The sequence below is a fragment of the Somniosus microcephalus genome, unplaced genomic scaffold (genome assembly GCF_052327205.1).
Source record: "Somniosus microcephalus isolate GS21.2 unplaced genomic scaffold, FLI_Smic_1.0 unresolved_chr3, whole genome shotgun sequence".
Classification (NCBI taxonomy): Eukaryota; Metazoa; Chordata; class Chondrichthyes; order Squaliformes; family Somniosidae; genus Somniosus; species Somniosus microcephalus.
This window is the reverse complement of record NW_028225181.1, coordinates 7,941,113-7,965,642: the sequence shown is the minus strand read 5'-3', so window position 1 is coordinate 7,965,642 and position 24,530 is coordinate 7,941,113.

Here is a 24,530-nt window from a genome sequence, read left to right as displayed (position 1 = left end):
AGACCCCCTGCGCGAGGGTGAGGAGGAGGGGGGGGGACGGCGGCGGTTAGGGGATCACTTAATTTCCTACTGTTGATAAACACAATTTAAAACTCAAATAAATTGTTATTTAATTCCCTAACACATAATTCAAATATTTACCTTAGTTCCCTAACACACAGAAAGTGTGGGAAAAAAATCGTGAAAAATCAAGACGGCGGCAACTCACCTCGGTTCAGAACGATAAGGCCCGCCCACACACGCACCGATTGTTCGACCGTCAGGTCACCGAAGCGTAGGATTGGTCAATCGTCAAGTCACTCAACACTCAACTGTAGGATGGCACGCGCCAGGAACCCGCCGTACGCTTGGTCGACCTGTCGCTAATGAGATGCTAATGAGCGGAATGTTGAACGTTTTTTTGGATACCGCGGGCGCGATTTTTGTCCGGCCGAAACGTAAATATGCCTATGACCGGTCCGTAATCGTAAGCTTTCTTTTGACGTGACGCGCGCGTCGGTACGCTCTATAACTTTCAAACGTATAGAGTACGGACAGACAGACAGAAGAGGTCTTTTACACATATAGATAGATATAGATATACTAGCTGGGGGTGCCCGGCGGTGCCGAGGCTTTTTTGAGGGCATGTTGTTGTTGGAAGAGAGAGAGAGAGCGACTGGGGGGAAGAGAGAGAGCGACTGGGGAGAAGAGAGAGAGCGACTGGGGGGAAGAGAGAGAGCGACTGGGGGGAAGAGAGAGAGCAACTGGGCGGAAGAGAGAGAGCGACTGGGGGGAAGAGAGAGAGCGAGAGACTTGGGGGGAAGAGAGAGAGCGAGAGACTGGGGGGAAGAGAGAGAGCGAGAGACTGGGGGGAAGAGAGAGAGTGGGAGCCTGGGGGGGGAAGAGAGAGAGCGAGAGACTAGGGGGAAGAGAGAGAGCGAAAGACTGGGGGGAAGAGAGAGTGAGAGAGAGACTGGGGGGAAGAGAGAGAGAGAGAGACTGGGTGGAAACGAGAGAGCGATGAAGGGGAGGAATGGGAAGGGGGAGGAAGGGGAAGGGGGAGGAAGGGGAAGGGGGAGGAAGGGGTGGAGGAGGGGGAGGGGGAGGGGGGAGGGGGAGGGAGGGAAGGGGTGAGGGCGGAGCAGGAGAGGGGAGCGGGGAGGGAGGGAGGAGAGGGGGAGGGAAGGGTGGTAGGGGAGGGAGGGTGGAGTAGGGGAGGGAGGGGGTAGCGAAGGAGGGGTAGGGAAGGGAGGGGGTGAGAAGGTGGGGGAGGAAGGAGAGGGGGAGGGGGGAGAAAGGGGAGGGAGAGGGGGGAGGGAGCGGGAAGGAGAGAGAGGGAAGGAGAGACAGACAGACAGAGACAGAAAGGGAAGGAATGAGAGAGACTGGGGGGAGAGAGATACGGGGAGAAAGAAAGAGTAGAGAGACTGGGGGAGAGAGGGAGAGAGCGAGACGGGGAGAGAGAGAGAGAGACTGGGGAGATATAGAGAGAGAGACTGAGGGGGAGAGAGATAGTGACTGGGGGAGAGAGAGAGAGACAGGGGATAGAGAGAGAGTAGAGAGACTGGGGGGAGAGAGAAGAGAGAGACTGGGGAGAGAGAGAGAGAATGGGGAGATAGAAAGAGAGAGAGAGAGAGAGAGAGACTGAGGGGGAGAGAGAGCGACTGAGGGGTGACAGAGAGAGAGAGAGAGACGGGGAGAGAGAGAGGGAGAGACTGGGGGAGAGAGAGAGACTGGGGAGATAGAGAGAGAGACGGGGAGAGAGAGAGAGAGTAGAGAGACGGGGGGAGAGAGAGGAGAGTGACTGGGGACAGAGAGAGAATGGGGAGATAGAGAGAGAGAGAGACTGAGGGGGAGAGAGAGAGAGACTGGGGGAGAGAGGCAGGGAGAGAGAGAGAGAGACTGGGGGAGAGAGAGCAAGATAGAGACTGTGGGGGGGAGAGAGAGAGACCGGGGGGCTGGGGGGGAGAGAGAGAGAGACTGAGGGGAGAGAGAGAGAGATGGGGAGATGGTAAAGGATAGCAAACTGAGAAAAACCTTGACAAGGTACAGACTTAGTGAACATAGCCTGGCGATCGAAATAGGCAGACACAGACAGACCCGGCTGCCAAGAGAGGACAGGATATGCTCTCACTTCAGTCAGGGTGTGGTGGAGAGAGCGATGCACTTCCTCACAGCTTGTGGAAAATATCAGGGCATCAGGGAGAATTTCTACCAAAAATTCTCACAAATATGCCCTGAATTCAGAAATTTGAATGACGGCCAAAAACTCCCATACCTACTAGGGGAACAGAGAAACTGTGTAACCTTAGCGGCACACTATGTTGCAGCTTGCCATAAACAGAAGGACAACCAGTAAACATAAGAAAAGAGTATATACAAATTATACAAATGTATATTTATACACTCAGGGATATATCTGTTTATACACTGTATGAATAGATCAGCGTTTATGTGTTCAACCATAAATGTTTTTCGATGCTTTGGCAACATAAGATGTACCTTATCATGCCAATAAAGCGATTTGAATTGAATTGAATTGAAAATTGAGAGAGAGAGAGGCTTAGAGGGAGAGGGAGAGAGTGGAGGGAGTGGGGGAGGGAGAGATTGCGGGAGAGGAAGAGAGGCTGGGGGGGGAGGGAGAGAGTGGGGAAGAGAGAGAGAGACTGGGGAGAGAGAGAGACTGGGGGAGAGAGAGACTGGAGGGGAGAGAGAGAGACTGGGGGAGAGAGAGGAGAGAGACTGGGGGGGGAGAGAGAGAGAGAGACTGGGGGGAGAGAGAGGGGGAAGGGAGAGAGAGATTGGGGAGAGAGAGAGAGATAGAGAGACTGGGAGACAGAGAGAGAGAGATAGAGAGACGGGGAGCGAGAGAGAGATTGGGGGGAGAGAGAGAGAGAGACTGCAAGAGGGAGAGATTGGAGGAGAGGGAGAGACGGAGAGAGAGAGAGACTGGGAGGGAGAGACTGGAGGAGGGAGTGTCTGGAGGAGAGAGAGAGACTGGGAGACTGGGGCAGAGAGAGAGACTGGGAGATAGATAGAGAGAGAGAGAGAGAGACTGAGACTGAGGGGGGAGAGAGAGAGAGACAGGGGAGAGAGAGAGAGAGAGAGAGAGAGACGGGGGAAGGGCGCGTGAGACTGGGGAGAGAGAGAGATAGAGAGACTGGGAGCGAGAGAGAGATGGGTGGAGAGAGAGAGAGACTGGAGGAGGGAGGGACTGGAGGAGAGAGAGAGACGGAGAGAGAGAGAGACTGGGAGAGAGACTGGAGGAGGGAGAGTCTGGAGGAGAGAGAGAGACTGGGAGACTGGGGGAGAGAGAGAGACTGGGAGATAGAGATAGAGAGAGAGAGAGAGAGAGCGACTGAGGGGGGCGAGAGAGAGAGACGGGGAGAGAGAAACTGGGGGAGAGAGAGAGAGAGAGACTGGGGGAAGAGATAGAGAGACTAGGAGACAGAGAGAGAGACTGGGAGACAGAGAGAGAGAGATAAAGAGACGGGGAGTGAGAGAGAGATTGGGGGGAGAGAGACAGAGAGGGCTAGAAATTCGGTATCGCCCCATTTGGAGAGGGAAGGAGAGGGAAACAGGGAGAGTGAGGGAATGAGAGAGAGAGAGAGGGAAGGAGAGAGAGAGAGAGGGAAGGAGAGAGAGAGAGGGAAGGAGAGAGAGAGAGGGAAGGAGAGGGAAGGAGAGGGAAGGAGAGAGAGAGAGGGAAGGAGAGGGAAGGAGAGAGAGAGTGAAGGAGAGACAGAGGCAGAGAGGGAAGGAGAGAGAGAGAGGGAAGGGGAGAGTGAAAGAGAGAGAGAGAGGGAAGGAGAGAGAAACAGAGAGAGAGGGAAGGAGAGAGAAACAGAGAGAGAGATATATACATATGAATAATGAATATATTAATACAGAATAGATTATAATTTGGAAGCTGAATATCAAAGGTATTTTAAAAACATTATACAAATTGTATGATAAACATTCTGATAGAAATACTGAGCATATGAATATTATAGCAAGATGGAATAGCACAGCACTGAAGGAGGCCATTCGGCCCATCGATTCTGCGTTGGCTCTTTCGAAGATCAGCCCAGTTAGTCTCACTCCCCCGCACTTCCCCAAATCCCAGCAATATTTCTCCTTCCATTATTTATCCAACTCCCTTTTGAAGTCTACTACTGCATCTGTTTCCACCACCCTATCAGGCAGTGCTTTCCAAAACCTACCAACTCATTGTGTAAAAGAGCTTTATCTTGTGTCGCCTCTGGTTATTTTCCCAATCACCTTAAACCTGTGCCCTCTTGTTATCGACCCTTCAGCCAGTGGAAACAGTTTCTCTTTATTTTCTTTAAATCCATCATGGTTTTGAACACCTCTATCAATCTCCACTTAGCCTGCTCTGCTCTAAGGAGAACAGCCCCAGTTCCTCCAGTCTCTCTACGTAACATTAATCCCTCACCCCTGGAACCATTGTAGGAAATCTCCTCTGTTCCCTCTCCAATGCATTCACATCATTCCTAAAATGTTTTGCCCAAAATTGGATACTATTCTCCAACTGGGACCGAACACGTGAATATGAAATATAAATATTACGCTAAATATAAGAATGGAATATAAAGATTAAAAATAAGTGACAGTGGGAAATATAAACAATATACAAATGTAAATTAAAATTTAAATATACAAATACACAAATATCAGCAATACATTCAAAAAATACAAATAAAGCTCGCAAAATATTAGAAAAATGTGTAAATATAACTAATATTTACAATATTTATGCAAATCAAGAGCAATGATTTCAGGACATCTTAATACATTAAAAAAATCTCAATTCTCTTGCGGTGAAAACAGAGCGAAGGAAGGAGAAGAATAAATAATATCGACCAATAATGCAAATATTAAACATCATTGCAAATCCTTAATAAATAATATCGACCAATAATGCAAATATTAAACATCATTGCAAATCCTTAATAAATAATATCGATCAATAATGCAAATATTAAACATCATTGCAAATCTTTAATAAATAATATCGATCAATACAGCAAATATTAAACATCATTGCAAATCCTTAATAAATAATATCGATCAATAATGCAAATATTAAACATCATTGCAAATCCTTAATAAATAATATCGACCAATAATGCAAATATTAAACATCATTCCAAATCCTTAATAAATAATATCGACCAATAATGCAAATATTAAACATCATTGCAAATTCTTAATAAATAATATCGATCAATAATGCAAATATTAAAGATCTTTTGCAAATCCTTAATATATAAAATCAATCAATAATGTAAATATTAAAGAGCTATAACAAATACTTAATAAATAATATCGAACAATAATGCAAATATTATAGATCTATTACAAATCCATAACAAATAATAGCAATCAGTAATGCAAATAACAAAGATCTATTTCAAATCCTTAATAAATAATATCAATCAATAATGAAAATATTATAGATCTATTACAAATCCATAATAAATCAAATCAATCAATAATGCAAATTTTAAAGAACTATTTCAAATCCTTAATAAATAAAAACAGTCAATAATGCAAATATTAAAGATCTATTACAAATGCATAATAAATAATAACAATCAATAAAGCAAATATTAAAGATCTATTACAAATCATTAATAACAACAACAACTTGTGTTTATATAGCGCATTTAATGTAGTAAAACGTTCCAAGGCGCTGCACAGGAGTATTTTAAGACAAAAAAATTGACACCGAGCTACATAAGCATAAATTAGTGCAGGTGACCAAGAGCTGGGTCAAAGAGGTAGGTTTAGAGGAGCGTCTTAGAAGACAAAAGATAGGTAGCGGGGCGGAGAGGTTTAAGCCTGTAATTCCAGAATTTAGGGCCTAGACAACAGAAGGCACGGCCAACAAAGGTTGAGTGACTATAATCAGGGATGCTCAAGAGCCCAAATTTCGAGGAGCGCAGATATCTCGGGGGTTGTGGAGCTGAAGGAGATTACAGGAATAGGAAGTGGCGAGGCCATGGAGGGAGTTGAAAACAAGCATGAAAATTTTGAAATCAAAGTGCTGCTTAACCAGGAGCCAGTGTAGTTCAGCGAGCACATGAGAGATGGGCGAACGGGACTTGGTGCAAATTAGGACACGGGCAGCAGAGTTTTGGATGACCTCAAGTTTATGTAGGATGGAATGTGGGAGGCCAGCCAGGAGTGCATTGGAATAGTCAAGTGTAGAGGTAACAAAGGCATGGATGAGCGTTTCACCAGCGGATGAGCTGAGGCAAGTGCAGGGATGGGCGATGTTATGGAGGTGGATGTTGGCGGTCTTTGTTATTCTACTGATATGTGGTAGGAAGCTGACTTCAGGGTCAATATGTCACCAAGGTTGCGAACAGTGTGGTTCAGCCTCAGACAGATGTTGGAGAGAGGGATGGTGTCAGTGGCTAGGGAATAGAGTGTGTACCGGGGCCCGAAAGCAATGGCTTTGGTCTTCCCAATATTAAATTGGAGAACATTTTGGATCATCCAGTATTGTGTGTCGGACAAAATGTCTGACAATTTGGAGACCGTGGGGAATCGAGAGAAGAAGTAGTGAGGTAGAGCTGGGTGTCGTCAGTGTACACGTGGAAACTGACACTGTGTTTTTGGATGATGTCGTTCAGGGGCAACATGTAGATGAGAAATAGGATGGGTCAAGTATAGATCTTTGCGGGTGCACCAGAGGTAACAATGCGGGAGCAGGAAGAGAAGCCGTTACAGGTGATTCTCTGGCTAATATTAGATAGACAAAAACGGAACCAGGAGAGTGCAGTCCCACACAGCTCTATGACGGTGGAGAGCTCTTGGAGAAGGGTGGAGTGGTCAACCTTGCCAAAGGCTGCAGACAAGTCAAGAAGGATGAGTAGGGATAGTTTAGAAACATAGAAAAATAGAAAAATAGGAGCAGGAGTAAGCGATTCGGCCCTTCGAGCCTGCTCTGCCATTCAATATAATCATGGCTGATCCTCGATCTCAATAACATATTACCTCTCTCTCCCCATAACTTTTGATGACTTTTGTGTCTAGAAATCTATCTATTTCCTTCTTAAATATATTCAGTGACTTGGCCTCCACAGCATTCTGTGGTAGAGAATTCCACAGGTTCACCACCCTCTGAGTAAAAAAAACTCTCCTCATCTCAGTCAGAAATGTTCTACGCCATATCCTGAGACTGTGACCCCTCATTCTAGACTCACCCCATCCCCCCCAGCCAGGTAAACATTCTCCCTGCATCAAGTCTGTCTAGCCCTGTCAGAATTGCATATTTTACAATGAGATCCCCTCTCATTCTTCTAAACCCTGGTGAAACAAGCCTAGTCGACCCAATCTCTCATCGTAAGCCGCACCTGCCTTCCCAGGATTCAGTCTGGTGAACCTTTGTTGAACTCTCTCTATGGCAAGTACATCCTTTCTTAGGTAAGGAGACCAAAACTGCAAACACTACTCCAGGTGTGGTCTCACCAAGTCCCTGAATAACTAGTAAGACATCCTTGCTCCTGTACTCAAATCCTCTTGCAATAAAGTACAGCACACCACTTGCCTTCCTAACTGCTTGCTGCACCTGCATGTTTGCTTTCAGTGATTGGTGTACAAGGACACCCAGGTCCCTCTGTACCTCAACATTTCTCAATCTATCATAATTTAAATAATACTCTGCCTTTCTGTTTTTCCTACTGAAGTAGATAACTTCACATTTATGCACATTATACTGCATCTGCCACTTACTTGCCCACTCACTCAAATTGCCTAAATCGCCCTGAAGCCACTGCGCCTTCCTCACAAATCACACTCCCACAAAATTTCATGTCATCGTCAGTTAACTTGGAAATATTACACTCGGTTCCCTCATCCAAATCATTGATATACATTGTGAATAGCTGGTGCCCATTCACTGATCCCTGCATTACCACACTAGTCACCGCCTGCCAGCCCGAAAAAGATCAATTTATTCCTGCTCTCTGTTTCCTGTCTGCTAATCAATTTTCAATCCATGCTAGTATATTACTCCTAATCCCATGTGCTTTAAGTTTGCACACTAACCTTTTATGTGGGACATTATCCAAGGCCATCTGAAAATCCATATACAACATGGAACGGTGAGTATTTAAACTCACTTTCACGGGCTTTTTTTCAGAGGCCGGTGTCGGGAGCAACAGGAGAGAACAGTGATTATTTAAACTGATTTTTGCTGGCTTTTTCTCAGAGGCTTACCAAACTCGCAGACCGGCAGTGGCATTCCAGAGCCATGTCACGATTCAAAAAGTGACGCGGTCAAGAGGAAGCAGCTGATTGGGTGAGTACGGCCAAGTGAGTATTTATACTTCTCTATAGTTTGACAGTTAAGGTTAATAGTTTTAAAAGTTTAGAACATCTTTATTTTTGTGGTTATAGTTTCAAATTATCTGTTGTGTAGCGGGGAGTGCTAGTAAGCAAGGGCCCTTGAGTATATCATTTATTGTAGTGTAATTAGTGGTATTGATTCGATTTAATTTAATTTAACTTAATTAAATGATAATTCATGACAGCACAGCTCGGCCCCGTGGCATGCTCCTCATGCACTATGGGATATCAGGGACACTTCCTATGTCCCTGACGACCATGTGTGTGGGAAGTGTATCAAGCTGCAGCTAATGTTTTGCCGCATTGCAGCACTGGAGCTGCGAAGGGATACATACTGGAGCATGCATGATGCTGAGGACATCGTGGATAGCATGGTTAAAGAGTTGGTCACACCGCAGGTAAAGGCTGCACATGCAGGAAAAAAATGGTTGACCTCCAGGCAGATAAGTCAGCGCAGGCAGGTAGTGCAGGGGTCCCTGTGGCTACCCCCTCTCAAATAGATATAACACTTTGAATATTGTTGAGGGAGATGGCTTATCGTGGGAAGGCAGCAGCAGCCAACTTCCTGGCATATGGGTGGTTCTGCTGCACAAAACAAGAGGAAAAAGAGCGGGAGACCTATAGTGTATGGGATTCCATTGTAAGGGGAATAGATAAGCATTTCTGCGTTCGGAATCGAGACTCCAGAATGGTATGTTGCCTCCCTAGTGCAAGGGTCAAGGATGTCTCGGGGCAGCTCAAGAGCATTCAGGATGGGGAGGGTGAACAGACAGTTATCGTGGTGCATATAGATGCCAACGATATAGATGAAAAACGGGATGAAATCCTAAAAGCTGAATATAGGCAGTTAGGAGGTAAATTAAAAAATAGGACCTCAAAGATAGTAATTTCAGGATTGCTTCCAGTGCCACGTGCTTGTCAGAGTAGAAACAGAAGGATATTTCAGATGAATACATGGCTAGAGGAGTGATGCAAGGGGGAGGGATTCAAATTACTGGGACATTGGAACAGGTTCTGGGGGAGGTGGGACCAGTGCAGCCTGGACAGTTTGCACCTGGGCGGGACCAGGACCGATGTCCTAGGGGGAGTGTTTGCTCGTGCTGTTGGGGAGCATTTAAACTAAAATGGCAGGGTGTTGCTAACCTGTGCAGGGAGACAGAGGAAAGGGAAACAAGGATAGAAACAAAACACAGGAAGGAGAAAAGCAAAACTGGAAGGCAGAGAAATCAAGGGTGTAAATTACACAGGGCTACAGTTATTAGTAATTCTAAAAGGACTAAACGTGTTAAAAAACAAGCCTGAACACTTTGTGTCCTAATGCGAAGAGCATTTGTAATAAGTTGGATGAATTAGCTGCGCAAATAGGTGTAAACGGATATGATATAATTGGGATTATGGAGACATGGCTCCAGCGTGACCAAGACTAGGAATTCTGCATTCAGGTATTCAATATTACACAGTATACACAGTATCCCCACAGTGCAGATAGAGGCCATTTCGGCCCATCGAGCCTGCACCGACACATATCCCACCCTATCCCTGTAACCCCACGTATTTAATCCCCTAACATTAAGGGTCAATTTAACATAGCCAAATCAACCTAACCTGCACATCTTTGGACTGTGGGAGGAAACCGGAGCACCCGGAGGAAACCCACGCAGACACAGGGAGAATGTGCAAACTCCACACAGACAGTCGCCCGAGGCCAGATTTGAACCCGGGTCCCTGGCGCTGTGAGGCAACAGTGCAAACCACTATGCCACCGTGCCCCCCTGAATATTCTGGAAGGGCAGGCAAAAATGAAATGGAGGTGGGGTTGCATTGCTAGTTAAAGAGGAGATTAACACAACAGTAAGGAGGGATATAAGCTCTCATGATGTGGAATCTGTACAGGTAGAGTTGAGAAATACCAGGGGGCAGAAAACGTTAGTGGGAGTTGTATACAGACCCTCAAACTGTAATGCTGAGTTTGGGGGTGGCATTAAATGGAAAATTAGAGATGGGTGCAATAAGGGCACACCAGTTATCCTGGGTAACTTTAATCTACATATAGGCTGGGCAAATCAAATTAGTAAAAATACTTTGGAGGAGGAATTCCTAGAGTGTATACGGGATGGTCTCCTGGACCAATATGTCGATGAACGAACTAGAGATCAGGCCATCTTAGACGGCATTATGTAAGGAGAAAGGGTTAATTATCAATCTTGACGTGCGAGGCCCCTTGGGGACGAGTGATCATAATATGTAGAATTGTTCTTTAAGATGGAGACTGAAGTAGTTGACACGGAGACTAGGGTCCTGAATTTAAATAAAGGAAACTATGATGGTATGAGGCTCGAGTTGGCTAGGATGGATTGGGGGCGTTACTTAAAGGGTTGACGGTGGATAGGCAATGGCAAACATTTAAAAATCGCATGGATGAACTATAGCATTTGTTCATCCCTCTTTGGCATAAAAATAAAACAATGAAGGTGACTCAACCGTGGCTAACAAGTGAAATTAGGGACAGAATAATATCCAAGGAGAGGACATATACATTGTCCAGAAAAAGCAGCAAACGTGAGGATTGGGAGCAGTTTAGCATTCAGCAAAGGAGGACAAAGGGATTAATTAAGAGGGGAAAATAGAATATGAGAGTAAGCTTTCAGGGAACATAAAAACTGTCTGTAAAGCTCCTATAGATATGTGAAGAGAGAAAGATTGTTGAAGTCAAGCGTAGGTCGTTTGAAGTCAGAATCAGGGGAATTTACAATGGGGAACAAAGAAATGGCAGACCAATTAAATACAGACTTTGCTTCTGCCTTCACAAAGGAAGACACAAATAACCTATCAGAGATGTTGGGGAATATAGGGTCTAATGAGAGGGAGGAATTGATTGAGATCAGTATTTGTAGGGAAATGGTGTTAGGAAAGTTGATGGGATTGAAGGCTGATAAATCCCCAGGGCCTTATAATCCAAATCCTAGGGTACCTAAGGAAGCGGCCCTAGAAATAATAGATGCATTGCTTGTCATCTTCTAAAATTCTAAAGAATCTGGAACAGCTCCCATGGATTGGAGGTTAGCTAATGTAATCCGACTATTTAAAAAAGGTGGTAGAGAGAAAATGGGGAATTATAGACTGGTAAGCCTGGCATCGGTCGTGGGGAAAATGCTAGAGTCCATTATAAAAGATGTAATAGCAGAGCACTTGGAAAACAGTGACAGGATTGGACAAAGTCAACATGGATTTACAAAAGGTAAATCATGCTTGACTAATCTACTGGAATTTTTTGAGGATGTAACTGGTAGGGTAGATAAGGCAGAACCAGTGGGTGTGGTGTATTTGGACTTTCAGAAGGCTTTCAATAAGGTCTCGCATATAGGATTAGCGTGCTAAGTTAAAGCACATGGGATTGGGGGAAAGGTACTGACTTGGATAGAGAACTGGTTGGCAGACAGCAAGCGAAGAGTTGGAGTAAATGGATGTTTTTCCAAGTGGCAGGCAGTGACGAGTGGGGTACCGCAGGGATCGCTGCTAGGACCCCAGCTATTCGCAAAATATATTAATGATCTAGACGAGGGAACTAGATGTAATATCTACAAGTTTGCAGATGACACAAAGCTGAGTGGGCGTGTGTGCTGTGAGGAGGATGCAGAGAAGCTCCAGTATGATTTGGACTGGTTGGGTGTTTGGGCAGATGCATGGCAGATGCAGAAAAATGTGGATAAATGCGAAGTCATCCAATTTGGTGTCAAAAACAGGCAGACAGATTATTATCTGAACGGCAATAGATTGGGAAAAGGGGATGTGCAACGTGACCTGGGTGTCCTTGTGCACCAGTCGCTGAAGGTAAGCATGCAGGTGCAGCAGGTGGTTAAGAAGGCAAATGGTGTGTTTGCCTTCATAGCGAGAGGATTCGAGTACAGTAGCAAGAACGTATTGCTGCATTTGTACAGGGCATTGTTGAGAACACACTTTGCGTATTGTGTGCAGTTTTGGTCGCCTTATCTGAGGAAGGATATTCTTGCAACAGAGGGAGTGCAGTGATGGTTCACCAGGCTGATACCTGGCATGGCAGGAATGATGTATGAGGAGAGATTGGGTCGATTGTGCTTGTACTCGCTGGAGTTTAGAAGAATGAGAGGGGATCTCTTTGAAACTCATAAAATTCTGATAGGACTGGAAAGACTAGATGCAGGAAGGATGTTCCCGATGGTCGGGGAGTCCAGAACCAGGGGTCACAGTCTAAGGATAAGGGGAAGGCCATTTAGGAAAGAAATGAGGAGTAATTTCTTCACCCAGAGAGTAGTGAACCTGTGGAATTCTCTACCACAGAAGGAAGTAGAGGCCAATACATTAAATATATTCAAGAAGGAGTTGGATATATTTCTTAAGGCTAAAGGGATCAAAGGATATGGGGAGAAAGCAGGGACAGGGTACTGAATTTGGATGACCAGCCATGATCGCATTGAATGGTAGAGCAGGCTCGAGGGGCCGAATGGTCTACTCCTGCTCCTATCTTCTATGTTTCTATGTTTCTGTCCCATTCATTTCTCAAGCACTATTTTTTTACCAATACGATTTCCTTTAAGTCCTCCTTCTCAGTGGACCCTTGGCTCCCTAACATTTCTGGGTAGATATTTGTGACCTTCTCCATGAATACAGATACTATCCTTAAATTTCTTTGTTAGCCATGGTTGGGCTGTATTTACTTTTGTGTTTTTTGCACCAGAAAGGAATGTATAACTGTTGAATTTCATACATTCATTCCTTAAATGTTAGCCCTTGCCTATCCACCGTCATGCCATTTAATGAAGCTCCCCAATCTGTCATGGCCAACTCACTCCTCATACCTTCAGAGTTTCCTTTAATTAGATTGAGGCTCCTGGGCATCAAAGGTGGTGGTGAGGGTGCAGTTGAGCAGTTCGAAAGCTGTATACATGTCGTGCTGAATGTAGGGCCAGAGGGTGGACATACGGAATTCCATAAGTGCAGTTGTAAGAGAGTTGGGAAATCCTGAATAAATAATATCAATCAAAAATACAAGCACTAACGATCTATTAAGAATCGCTAATAAATAATATCAATCTATAATTAAAGTATTAAAGATCTATTACACATCCAAAATAACATCGATAAATAATGTAAATATTAAAGATCATTTACAAATCCTTAATAAATAACATCAATCGTAATGCAAATATTAAAGATCTTTTACAAATCCTTAATAAATAAAATGCATCAATATTGCAAATATTAAAGATATGTTGCAAATCATTATATGATTTACATCGATCAATAATGCAAACATTAAAGATCATTTACAGAGCCTTAATAAATAATATCGATCAATAATAAAAATATTAAAGATTTATTGCTAATCCTTAATAAATGATATCAATCAATAATGTAAACATCAAAGAACTATAACAAATCTTTAATAAATAACATTAATCAATAATGCAAATATTAAAGACCTATTACAAATTCTTGTATAATTAACATTGATCAAAATTGCAAATATTAAAGATCTTTTAGAAATCCTTAATAAATAACATTGATCAATAATGCAAATAGTAAAGATCTATGACAAGTCCTTAATAAATAATATCGATCAATTACACAAATATTAAAGATTTATTGCAAATCCTTAATAAATAATATCGAGCCACCGTGTAAATATTAAATAGCTATTACAAATCCTTAATAAGTAATATCAATCAATAACGCAATAATTAAAGATTTATTATAAATCCTTATATAATTCACATCAATCAATATTGCAAATATTAAAGACCTTTTACAAATCCTTAATAAATAATATCTACCAATAATGCAATTCTTAAAGATCTACTGCAAATCCATAATAAATAATATTAATAAATAATGCAGAAATCAATTATCTATTACAAATCCTTAATAAATAAAATTGATCAATAATGTAAGTATTAAAAATCTATTACCAATTAATAATAAATAAAATCTATCCATAATGGAAATTTTAAAGATTTATTACTAATCCTAAATACATAATAACAATGAATAATGCAAATATCAAAGAGCTATTATAAATCCTTAAAAAATAATATCGATCAATAATACAAATGTTAAAGATCTATTTCAAATCCTTAATAAATAATGTCAACAAATAATGCAAATATCAAAGATCCATTACAATTGCTTAATAAATAACATCACTCAATAATGCAAATATTAATAAGATCTATTACAAATCGTTGATATATAAGTTGGATCATTAATGCAAATTTTAACGATCTACTACAAATCCATATTATGTAACATGGATCATTAACGTAAATATTGAAGATCTATTAAAAGCCCTTAATAACTTTCCTCAAACAATAATGGAAATATTAAAGATCTATTGCAAATGCATAATAAATGACATCAATGAATAATGCAAATATTAAATTTATATTGCAAATCCTAAATAAATAATACAATCAATAACTCAAGCATTAAATTTCTATCACAAATCCTTAACAAATAATATCAATCAATAATACAAATATTAACGATCTATTTCAAATCCTTAATGAATAACATCAACCAATAAACATCAATCAGTAATAAAAATATTAAAGAGTTATTACAAATCCTTAATAAATAATATCAATCAATAATGCAAATTTTAAAGATCTATTATAAATCTTTAATGAATAATATCCCTCAATAATGCAAACATTGAAGTGTGGCGGTTCCACTGGGTGTCCCTTACATATATAACTAGCTGAAGTGCCCGGCGGTGCCGAGGCTTTTTCGAGGGCATGTTGTTGTTTGAAGAGAGAGAGAGAGCGACTGGGGGGAAGAGAGAGAGCGACTGGGGGGAAGAGAGAGAGCGACTGGGGGGAAGAGGGGGGGAAGAGGAGGGGGAAGGGAAGGGGGAAGGGGAGGTGGGAAGGGGGGGTAAGGGGAGGGGGGAAGAGGGGGGAAGGGGAGGGGGGAAGAGGGGGGAAGGGGAGGAAGGGGAGGGGGAAGGGGAGGGGGGAAGTGGAGGGGGGGAAGAGGAGGGGGGAGGAGGGGGAAGAGGAGGGAAGGGGAGGGGGAGGGGAGGAGGGAGAGGGGAGGAGGGGGCAGGGGAGGGAGGAAGGGGGGAATGGGAGGGGGAAAGGGGGGGAAGGGGTCGGAAGGGTGGGGAGGGGGGAAGGGGAGGGGAGGGGGGAAGGGGGGAAGGGGCAGTGGAGGGGAGGGGGGAGGGGGAGGGGGGAGGGGAGTGGGGGGAAGGGGAGGGGGGGAAGGGGAGGATGGGGAGGGAAGGGGGAGGGGGAAGTGGGGAGGGGAGGGGAGGGGGGAAAGGGGAGGGGGTTAGGGGAGGGGGGATGGGGGAGAGTCCCTGAGCCCCCTGATCTCCGCCCCCCATCACCCGAGCCCCGCCCCCCCATCTCCCGAGACCCACTCCCCCGATCTCCCGAGCCCCGCACCCCCAATCTCCTGAGTCCCGCCCCCCCGGATCTCCAGAGCCCCGCCCCCACCGATCTCCCGGGGCTCGCCCCCCCCCCGAGGCTCGCCCCCCCCGATCTCCCACGCCCCCCCCCCAACCAAGCACCGAACTCCGGAGGCCTGATCTCCTGAGCACCGGCCTCCCGCCCTCCTGAGCTGGCTTCAAGTCCGCCGATTGCGGCTGTGAGAGACGGCCGGTGGGCCCAGTTGCCGGGGTAACCCTTCCCGCTCTCCAAGCCCCGCCCGAGATCTGCACTCCCGAGAGCCCCGCCCCCCCGCCCGAGCCGAGCGGGAAACAGAGAGAGATGCCGCATCTCAGCTGCTCCTGCTGCGCGCGCACCCTGACCCTCGTGGCCCTCGTGGCTGATGCCGTTGCACCGGGTAACGTGACACCGGGGGGGGGGCACCCCAGATGGGCGGGGAACAGAGAGAGACGCTGCGTCTCAGCTGCTCCTGCTGCGTGCGCACCCTGACCCTCGTGACTGACGCCGTTGCCTCGGGTAACGTGACACCGGGGTGGTGGTGGGGGTGACGAGCTTTGCAGAAGCCATGGGACAATTAACTAGCTTTGGCCTGGCTGGGCAAGAAAGGCCCAGGCTTTGAGGCCTAACAAAAACGGGGACAGGTAGGAAAAAGAATCTTCAGATTAGAGAAAATATTTACAAATGAATGAAGTTTTTTTTTAAACAATTTAATAAAAGCAATTTTATTTTGCTGGAAATGTATATTTGAAAAGAAAGACGCAGAAAGCAGGAAAAAGAATGGAAGCAAGATGGCGGCTACTCACCTCGGTTCAGAACGATAAGGCCCGCCCACACACCCACCGATTGGTCGACCGTCAGGTCACCAAAGCGTAGGATTGGCCAATCGTCCCATCACTCGACCGTAGGAGGGCCCGGCTGCATGCGCCAGGAACCTGGCATACGATTGGTCGACCTCGAGGTCACTCTGTCGCTAATGAGTGGATAATGAGATGCTAATGAGCGGAATTTTGAAGGTTTTTCGGATACCGCGGGCGCAATTTTTGTCCGGCCGAAACGTAAATACGCTTACCATCGTTTTGGAATGGTGAGCTTTCTTCCAACGTAACGCACGCGTAGGTACGCTCTGTAACTTACGAGCACATAGCCGGAGAGACGCACACCCGAGACAGACAGAAGGACAAACAGAAGGACAGGCAGAAGGACAGACAGTTCGGCAGACAGACAGATAGACAGAAGTATCCGTTTATATATATAGATGTACATAATTCACTTTAACCTAACTGTATGTATATTACTTACCTGTTTGGGCCGTAGCCCCTTTAACTTACCTGTTTGGGCCATTGCCCCTTTAAGACGCGTCCTAATGCACTGACGTCACGTCATGCATCACGTGACATACGCGGGCCGGCCGCCGGCCTGGCTCGGCATCCCGTAACAGCCGCCGGCACAGCTAGGCCTACCGCGCCCGCTACTTCGGCCGCATCGGCCAGCCGCAGTGCCGGGTGCCTCCCTCTCTCACGACTTCGGCCGCAACGGCCAGCCACAGCAATGCGCTGATGCAATGGCGCAGGTCACGTGACCGCCCAAGCGCGGGCAAATGCGCTAATGTCACGACGCAATCACGTGACCAAACAAGCGCGGGAAAATGCGGCCAAGCGTGATGATGTCATCATGCTCTCCACAGGACTGCGGACTCAGTCCTCGTGGCATCCCCGCTGGGGAAAGACCTACTTCACAGTGCTCCTGCATCCAGCCGCCTTACCTGCTGTATTTCGTCTGTTCTTGTAAATAAACAACTTCTAGATTGTTCTCCTGAAGTTGAATTCGATTATTTAGTAGGCATTCGTTCAATACCTGCTGAGTTCAACCCAAATTCCTACAATTGGTGACCCAACGACGTGAGTACAGGAGCTCATCAATTCCTACACTACAATTGGTGACCCCTTATCCGTGAACGATTTTCACGGAAGCAACGCGCAGCCTGAACCTCGTCTTCACAGAAGATGACTGACGAACAGCTGGCGAACACCAATTCCTAGATTGGCGACCCTGCCTTTGTGAACGTATTCGCAAAGGAAGCGCAGCCTGGAGGTGATCCCGTTTTTCACGGACAAAACGCAGCCGGACCCCGATTTTTGAGAACAATTTTCACAAAAGAAGCTCGCCATGGAAGCAACAGCCGTTCCGCATCGCTACCGCAATTCAGGGAGAAACAACCGCCCTCGTGCTTTGTAAAGGTAGAAGCCCTGTTCGCTGAAAACATCGATGCATCGCAGACCACGCACTTGCTTACGGTCTCCGTATTCGTCTTTTCTACCACCACGCGGGTTGTCCGCCTTTACGTCCAACGCAACAACAAGTATAAATCTCTCCAAGCACGGGGTACAGCATGTTCGGGCCCACAAGATCGGAGCGCACCCTACGGGGATACCATGAGGACTCACCCCCGCGACCCACAAGGACTCGCTCCTCACGAACCACGAGGACACACTCCTCACGACCCACGATGACCATCATTCGCAAACCACGAGGACCCATCCCTCATGAAACACGAAGACTCATGCCCCGCCGACGACGCACCAGCCCGTCAGCCTGCTGGCTGTGTTACCTACCACACTTTTCGGCGAGACAAGAAGCATGCCGCCCTCCTGGCTGTTTTCTCCTAAAGCAAGAACAACTACAAGTGTTACCGCCCTCCAGGCAGAGTTTACCCCTACCGAAATTCACAACAACCCGGTAGCTGCCGCCCTTTCTCCAGTTTTCTCCTTAACAAACGCAAACATCTACTGATGCTGCAAACGTCGAGGACGGGTCCAACGGGCATCTCGTGGCCGCGATCAGCCATGTGAAAGTAGCTGTCCTCACCGATCACTGATCAAAGCAGCAACCTTTCACCCTCCGTTGTGTTATCTGTTCTGTCTGTGTGTTGAAAGAGACACTGAAGACAGGAGTTGGTTTCATAGGTGTTTAATAAACAAAGTCTGGAGGGGAACTAACTGATACAACACAATATACAGGCTTATATAGCCCAAGTGGCCATTACCGGCATTATAGTACATATGGGGCTCTTAAAGGCACATACACTACAATTCCTGCCCTTTTAGCCAACCAGTACATAATATTTTAATTAATTATTAATTACATGTTACAAGAAAAATAATCTACACATTGCTGCAGTTAATTAATTATAAGTCAGGCTTCCTGACTCGGTCCGGATAACGCCTCGGTGGTGTAGTAGTTTCTGGTGGTGTAGTAGGTTCTTTTGGCAAGACTGATTTGGCTTGAATGCCAGTGTCGGGTTCATCGGGTTCCAGTATCACCAGATCAGAGGTAGATATGGGTATCTCTACTTCATCGTTAGGCGTATAGAGCTGTGGTGTAGGTTGTCCCTTTTTGGATGACTCTATGATTTGGTCAGCACGGCGCCTTATTATGCTTTCTCTGATGTCCACGGTATACATCAGCGGTCCTAGTCGTGTGCAGAAAGTTCCAGGTTGCCATTTCTCGGTACGGTGGTCCCGGGCCAAAACTTGTTGACCTATCTGGAAGGTTCTAGTTGGCCTTTCATTCATGCCTTGAAATTGCCGGTTCTCCACGTCCCTTCTGATGTTGGGCTTGATCAAATCCAGCCGGCATCTTAGGCTTCTATTGAAGAACATCATGGCGGGTGTTTGGTTTGTAACCTTTTGTGTTGCATTCCTGTATGCGAACAAGAAGTTATCCACCTTGTGCTGAAGTTTTATGTCTTCATTACCCATGGCCTTTATGGCCTTCTTGAAGGTCTGGACAAACCTTTCAGCCAATCCATTGGTGGCGGGATGGTATGGGGCGGACGTGTAGTGCTTAACCCCATTGTTTTTTAAGAACTTCCTGAATTCTTCGGACACAAATTGCGGTCCATTATCAGAACAGATCTGTTCCGGCAGCCCATTCCTGGCAAATATGGTCCTTAATACTGTGATGGTTTTTTTCCGTGGTGGTGCAGGACATCTTTATTACCTCCAGCCACTTGGAGTGTGCATCAACCGCGATTAAGAACATTGAGTCCATAAATGGACCAGCAAAGTCGATGTGTACTCTTTGCCAGGGAGATGAGGTCCACTCCCATGGATGTAGAGGGGCTTGGGGTGGAGCGTTTTGGACTTTCTGGCATCCTAGGCAGCTCTTGGTCATTTCTCCGATGTCTCCTTCGATACCTGGCCACCATACAAACGCCCTGGCTAGGTTCTTCATTTTCACTCCACCCAGATGCCCCTCATGAAGCTCCTTTAGAACTTTATCCTAGAGTTTGGGTGGAATCACCACTCTGGATCCACACATCAAGATTCCTCGGCACACTGACAGCTGTTCTCTTCTTTGCGAGAATGCTGGCAACAGTGGTTCACCATGTGCTGGCCATCCCTTCACTGTTAAATCGTAGACTCGTGAGAGAGTCGGGTCATTTCTAGTTTCCCTTTCAATGGCAGAATTTGTTACTGGTAGACATTCGACTATGGTAGAGTGGAAAATCTCCTCTGGGTCTACGGTAGGTGCTTCTTCTACCATTGGCAACGGTAGGCACGATAACCCGTCAGCATTCCCATGCTGCTTTGATCCTTTGTATTCTATGTTGTATTGGTGTGCCCCTAGAAAAAGGGACCACCTCTGTAGCCTTTGCGCTGTCATAATGGGAACACCCTTTTTAGGGTTGAATATGGAGATGAGGGGTTGATGATCAGTCAACAAGGTAAATTTTTGTCCGTGTAGGTAATGGTTGAATTTCTTCACTCCCCATACCAGGCTGAGTGCTTCCCTGTTGATTTGGGCATAGTTACGCTCAGCTGAGTTCAATGAGCATGACGCAAAAGCTATCAGCCGCTCCAAGCCATCAGAGAATTTATGCGATAATACTGCTCCTATGGCGTGAGGGGATGCATCGCACGCCAGTCTGATTGGCAGTGATGGGTTGTAATGAGCCAAAACTTCTTTGGACGTGATTAAGTCTGTGCATTTATGGAAGGCACGTTTACAGTCTTTGCTCCATTTCCAAATTACTCCTGTTTGTAGCAGTTCATTAAGAGGGTGTAGAAGAGTTGATAAGTTCGGTAAAAATTTATGATCGTAATTTATTAATCCCAGGAACGACCTTAATTGTGAAACATTTTCAGGTGCTGGGGCTTTTATGACCGCTTCAATTTTTTCAGGTGACTTATGCAACCCTTCCTTATTAATTATGTGGCCACAATATGATACTTGATTTTGGAAAAATTCGCACTTGGGGCGATTTGCACGTAGGCCCCGTTCTCTCAGCCTAGTGAGCACCTGCTCCAAATTGGCAAGGTGCTCGTTGTCATTTTCTCCTGTTACAAGGATGTCGTCTAGGTAGCATTGAGTCCCCGGAATCCCTTGGAGGATTTCCTCCATAGCTCTTGGCCAGATAGCTGGAACGGATGCTACTCCGAAAACCAGTCGATTGTACTGGTACAGACCTTTGTGTGTATTTATCGTGAGATATTTTTTAGAGGCCTCTTCAACCTCCATCTGTCGATATGCCTGTACCAAGTCAATTTTGGGGAAACGTTTCCCTCCGGATAGTGAGGCGAAGATATCTTCTATCCTCGGAAGAGGATACTGTACCGTGTGAAGGATCAGGTTTACAGTCACCTTGAAGTCTCCACAGATGCGAATTTTTCTCTGTTCTTCAGATTTATCATTACTCAATGCTTTCTTCATGACTGGAACGATGGGTGTTACCCACTCGCTCCAATATATTTTGGATAATACGCCTGCCTCCTCCAAATTCTCCAGCTCTGCCTCGACTGCTGGACGAATTGTGTATGGCAGCGGCCTTGCCTTAAAAAACTTGGGAATTGCTGCATCTTCCACTTTTATTGAGGCGGTGATGCCTTTCAAGGTTCCTAGTTTCTTTTGAAACACTTCTTTGGCTTTGGCCAAGATGTCTTTTTATCGTTCAGGTATGACGTCATCATCGTTTTTTTTCTTACTGGTCACCGTCAGTGCCTGAATGGAGTGCCAGTCTAAACGTATTTTCCTGATCCATTCACGTCCCAACAGCGGTGGACCACCATCTTGTAGAATGTATAAATACAACTTTTGTATTTCCTTGCCGTTGTATACAACAGGCACCCTTATTTATCCTTTGGGGTATACTTTCTGCCCCGTAGATGTTTTCAAGATAATGGATGTGTCTTTTAAAGGTATATGCGGAAATAGCCACTCGTAATCCCGTCGATTTTTGACGGTCAGAGCTGATGCTGTATCTAGCTCCATTTTAACTGGGGACCCTGCTATCGTGAGGGTAACGCAAATGGTCTGGTAATCATCTTTTGCAATTACTTTATGTAATTTGAGACAGCTTAGTCTCTTGTTTTCGGAGTCGCTATCGCTCTTCTGGTCTTCAGAGCTACTGTCCATCATCATTTGTACCTTTCTGCACTTTTCTTTATTGATTAATTTTTTCCTGTCTGTGGATTATTTTTGTCCAGATCGGCATACCCGTGCAACGTGTCCAATCTTTCTGCATTGCCTGCATGCTTTGTCCTTGAACCAGCAGTCCCTCTGGTCATGGGTGGATCTGCCGCAGCGATAACATCTCTCGAAACTCTGTGTCATTTCATGGGTGCCGAAGTCCTGTGTCTTTTGTTGTATCTCTGCAGCTCCTCTTGTGGCTGCTTCGTATGATACAGCCATACTGAAAGCCTTGTCCAGTGTTAAATCTTTTTCAGAAAGCAGCCTTTTCTGTGTTACTTCACTTAAGAGACCACAGACTAATTTGTCTCGAAGATAATCTGCTAGTCCTGCTCCGAATTGGCAGTGTTTTGATAGCTTTCTTAATTCGGTGAGGTAATCAGCGTTACTTTCATTCTTGTGCTGATTTCTCTTGAAGAATTTGAATCATTCCGCTATCAGCAGCGTTGTTGGGTTTAAGTGCTCCTGTAGGGTATCAACAATTTCTTTAAAATTCTTGACCTTTGGTTTGGCTGGAGTGATTAAATTTCGTAACAGCCCGTATATCTTTGCGCCCATTAGATTTAGCAGCACTGAAGCTTTTTTTCATCGTCTATTCCATTTGCGGTGCAATATACCTCCACTCTTTCCACATATGTGGTCCAATCCTCTATCTCGTTATCAAAAGCATCAATATTGCCAGACTTAGGCATCCTAGAAATAAAATGGCGCTTCCCGCGCTTTTCTTTCTTTTCTGCAGAAAAGATATGGCGCTTCCTGCGCTTCCCCGCCGCTGCTGCCGATGACAACCCTGTTTCCCGCGGTTTCCGTTCTTTTTATTTATTTATTTACAGTTGGAGACTCGTTCCCACCGGACTCTCTCTCTCTAGTTCTGAACGCCGACCTGCTTGCAGCGCCGGCCGTCTCCCGGGTGCTCCCTCCCCGTCTGTTACTGCTTGCCTCCGCTTTCGCTGCTTGGCCTAGCTGTAGAGCCAGCCGCTGGAGCCCCAGCCCGACTCCCAGGAAGGATTATTGCAGTACCTGCCACCAGCTTGGCTAGCTGGTGAAACCACAGCTTTATCTTTTTCTTGATTTTTATTCAACTTTGGACGCCAGAGGAATCGATGTCCTTGAGGTGCTGCCGAATTGCAGGTAAGTCCGTTTCCAATTCATCGCCACTGTTGTGTCTGTGTGTTGATAGAGACACTGAAGACAGGAGATGGTTCCATAGGTTTTTACTAAACAAAGTCTGGAGGGGAACTAACTGATACAACACAATATACAGGTTTATATAGCCCGAGTGGCCATTACCGGCATTACAGTACATATGGGGCTCTTAAAGGCACATACACTACATTATCGTCGTAGCACTATGGCACGCACCGTTCCGTGTGTTCCAGCCTTCCGAAGGTTTCGCTCACCTGTCGGCGAGTTCACCGACCTCGCCTGTCAAGTCCTTCTGGATCGCTTGTTTGGCATTCCTGCAGAGTTCGTCAGAACAAGGACTTGTTTCAACATCAACAGAGACATTGCCCGCGTCCGCCCAACCTGCCCATCACTTTGACAAGGCCTGCTGTTTCGCACATCTCCACGATCCTTCACCTGATGAATACATTTTATTCGCCATGACGAGCGTAAGGATCCGCTTACGGCCAGCATCTTCAGAAGTGGCCCGCGAAGTCGAGACAGTACGATCGCCGAGACCACCAGCTCGTCAGACCATCTCATCTTTGGACTTTCTTTAAAGCAAATTCTGGGGGGGCGCATGTGGCAGTTCCACCGGGTGTCCCTTACAAATATAATGTACATATTTCACTTTAACCTAACTGTATGTATATTACTTACCTGTTTGGGCCGTTGCCCCTTTAACTTACCTGTTTGGGCCGTTGCCCCGTTAAGACGTGTCCTAATGCACTGACGTGACGTCACGCATCACGTGACGTATGCGCGGCGGCCGCCGGCACGGTCAGCATCCCGTAATGGCCGCCGGCACAGCTAGGCCTACCGTGCCCGCGACTTCGGCCGCAACGGCCAGATGCAGTGCCAGGTGACTCATGCTCTCGTGACTTCGGCCACAACGGCCAGCCACAGCAATGCGCCGACGCAACGGCACAGGTCACGTGACCACCCAAGCGCGGGCAAACGCTCTAACATCACGACGTGATCACGTGACCATACAAACGCGGCCGAGCGTGCTGATGTCATCACACTCTCCACAGGACTGCGGACTCAGTCCTCGTGGCCTCCCCACTGGGGAAAGACCTACTTCGCAGTGCTCCTGCATCCAGCTGCCTTACATAGAGTCATAGAGTTATA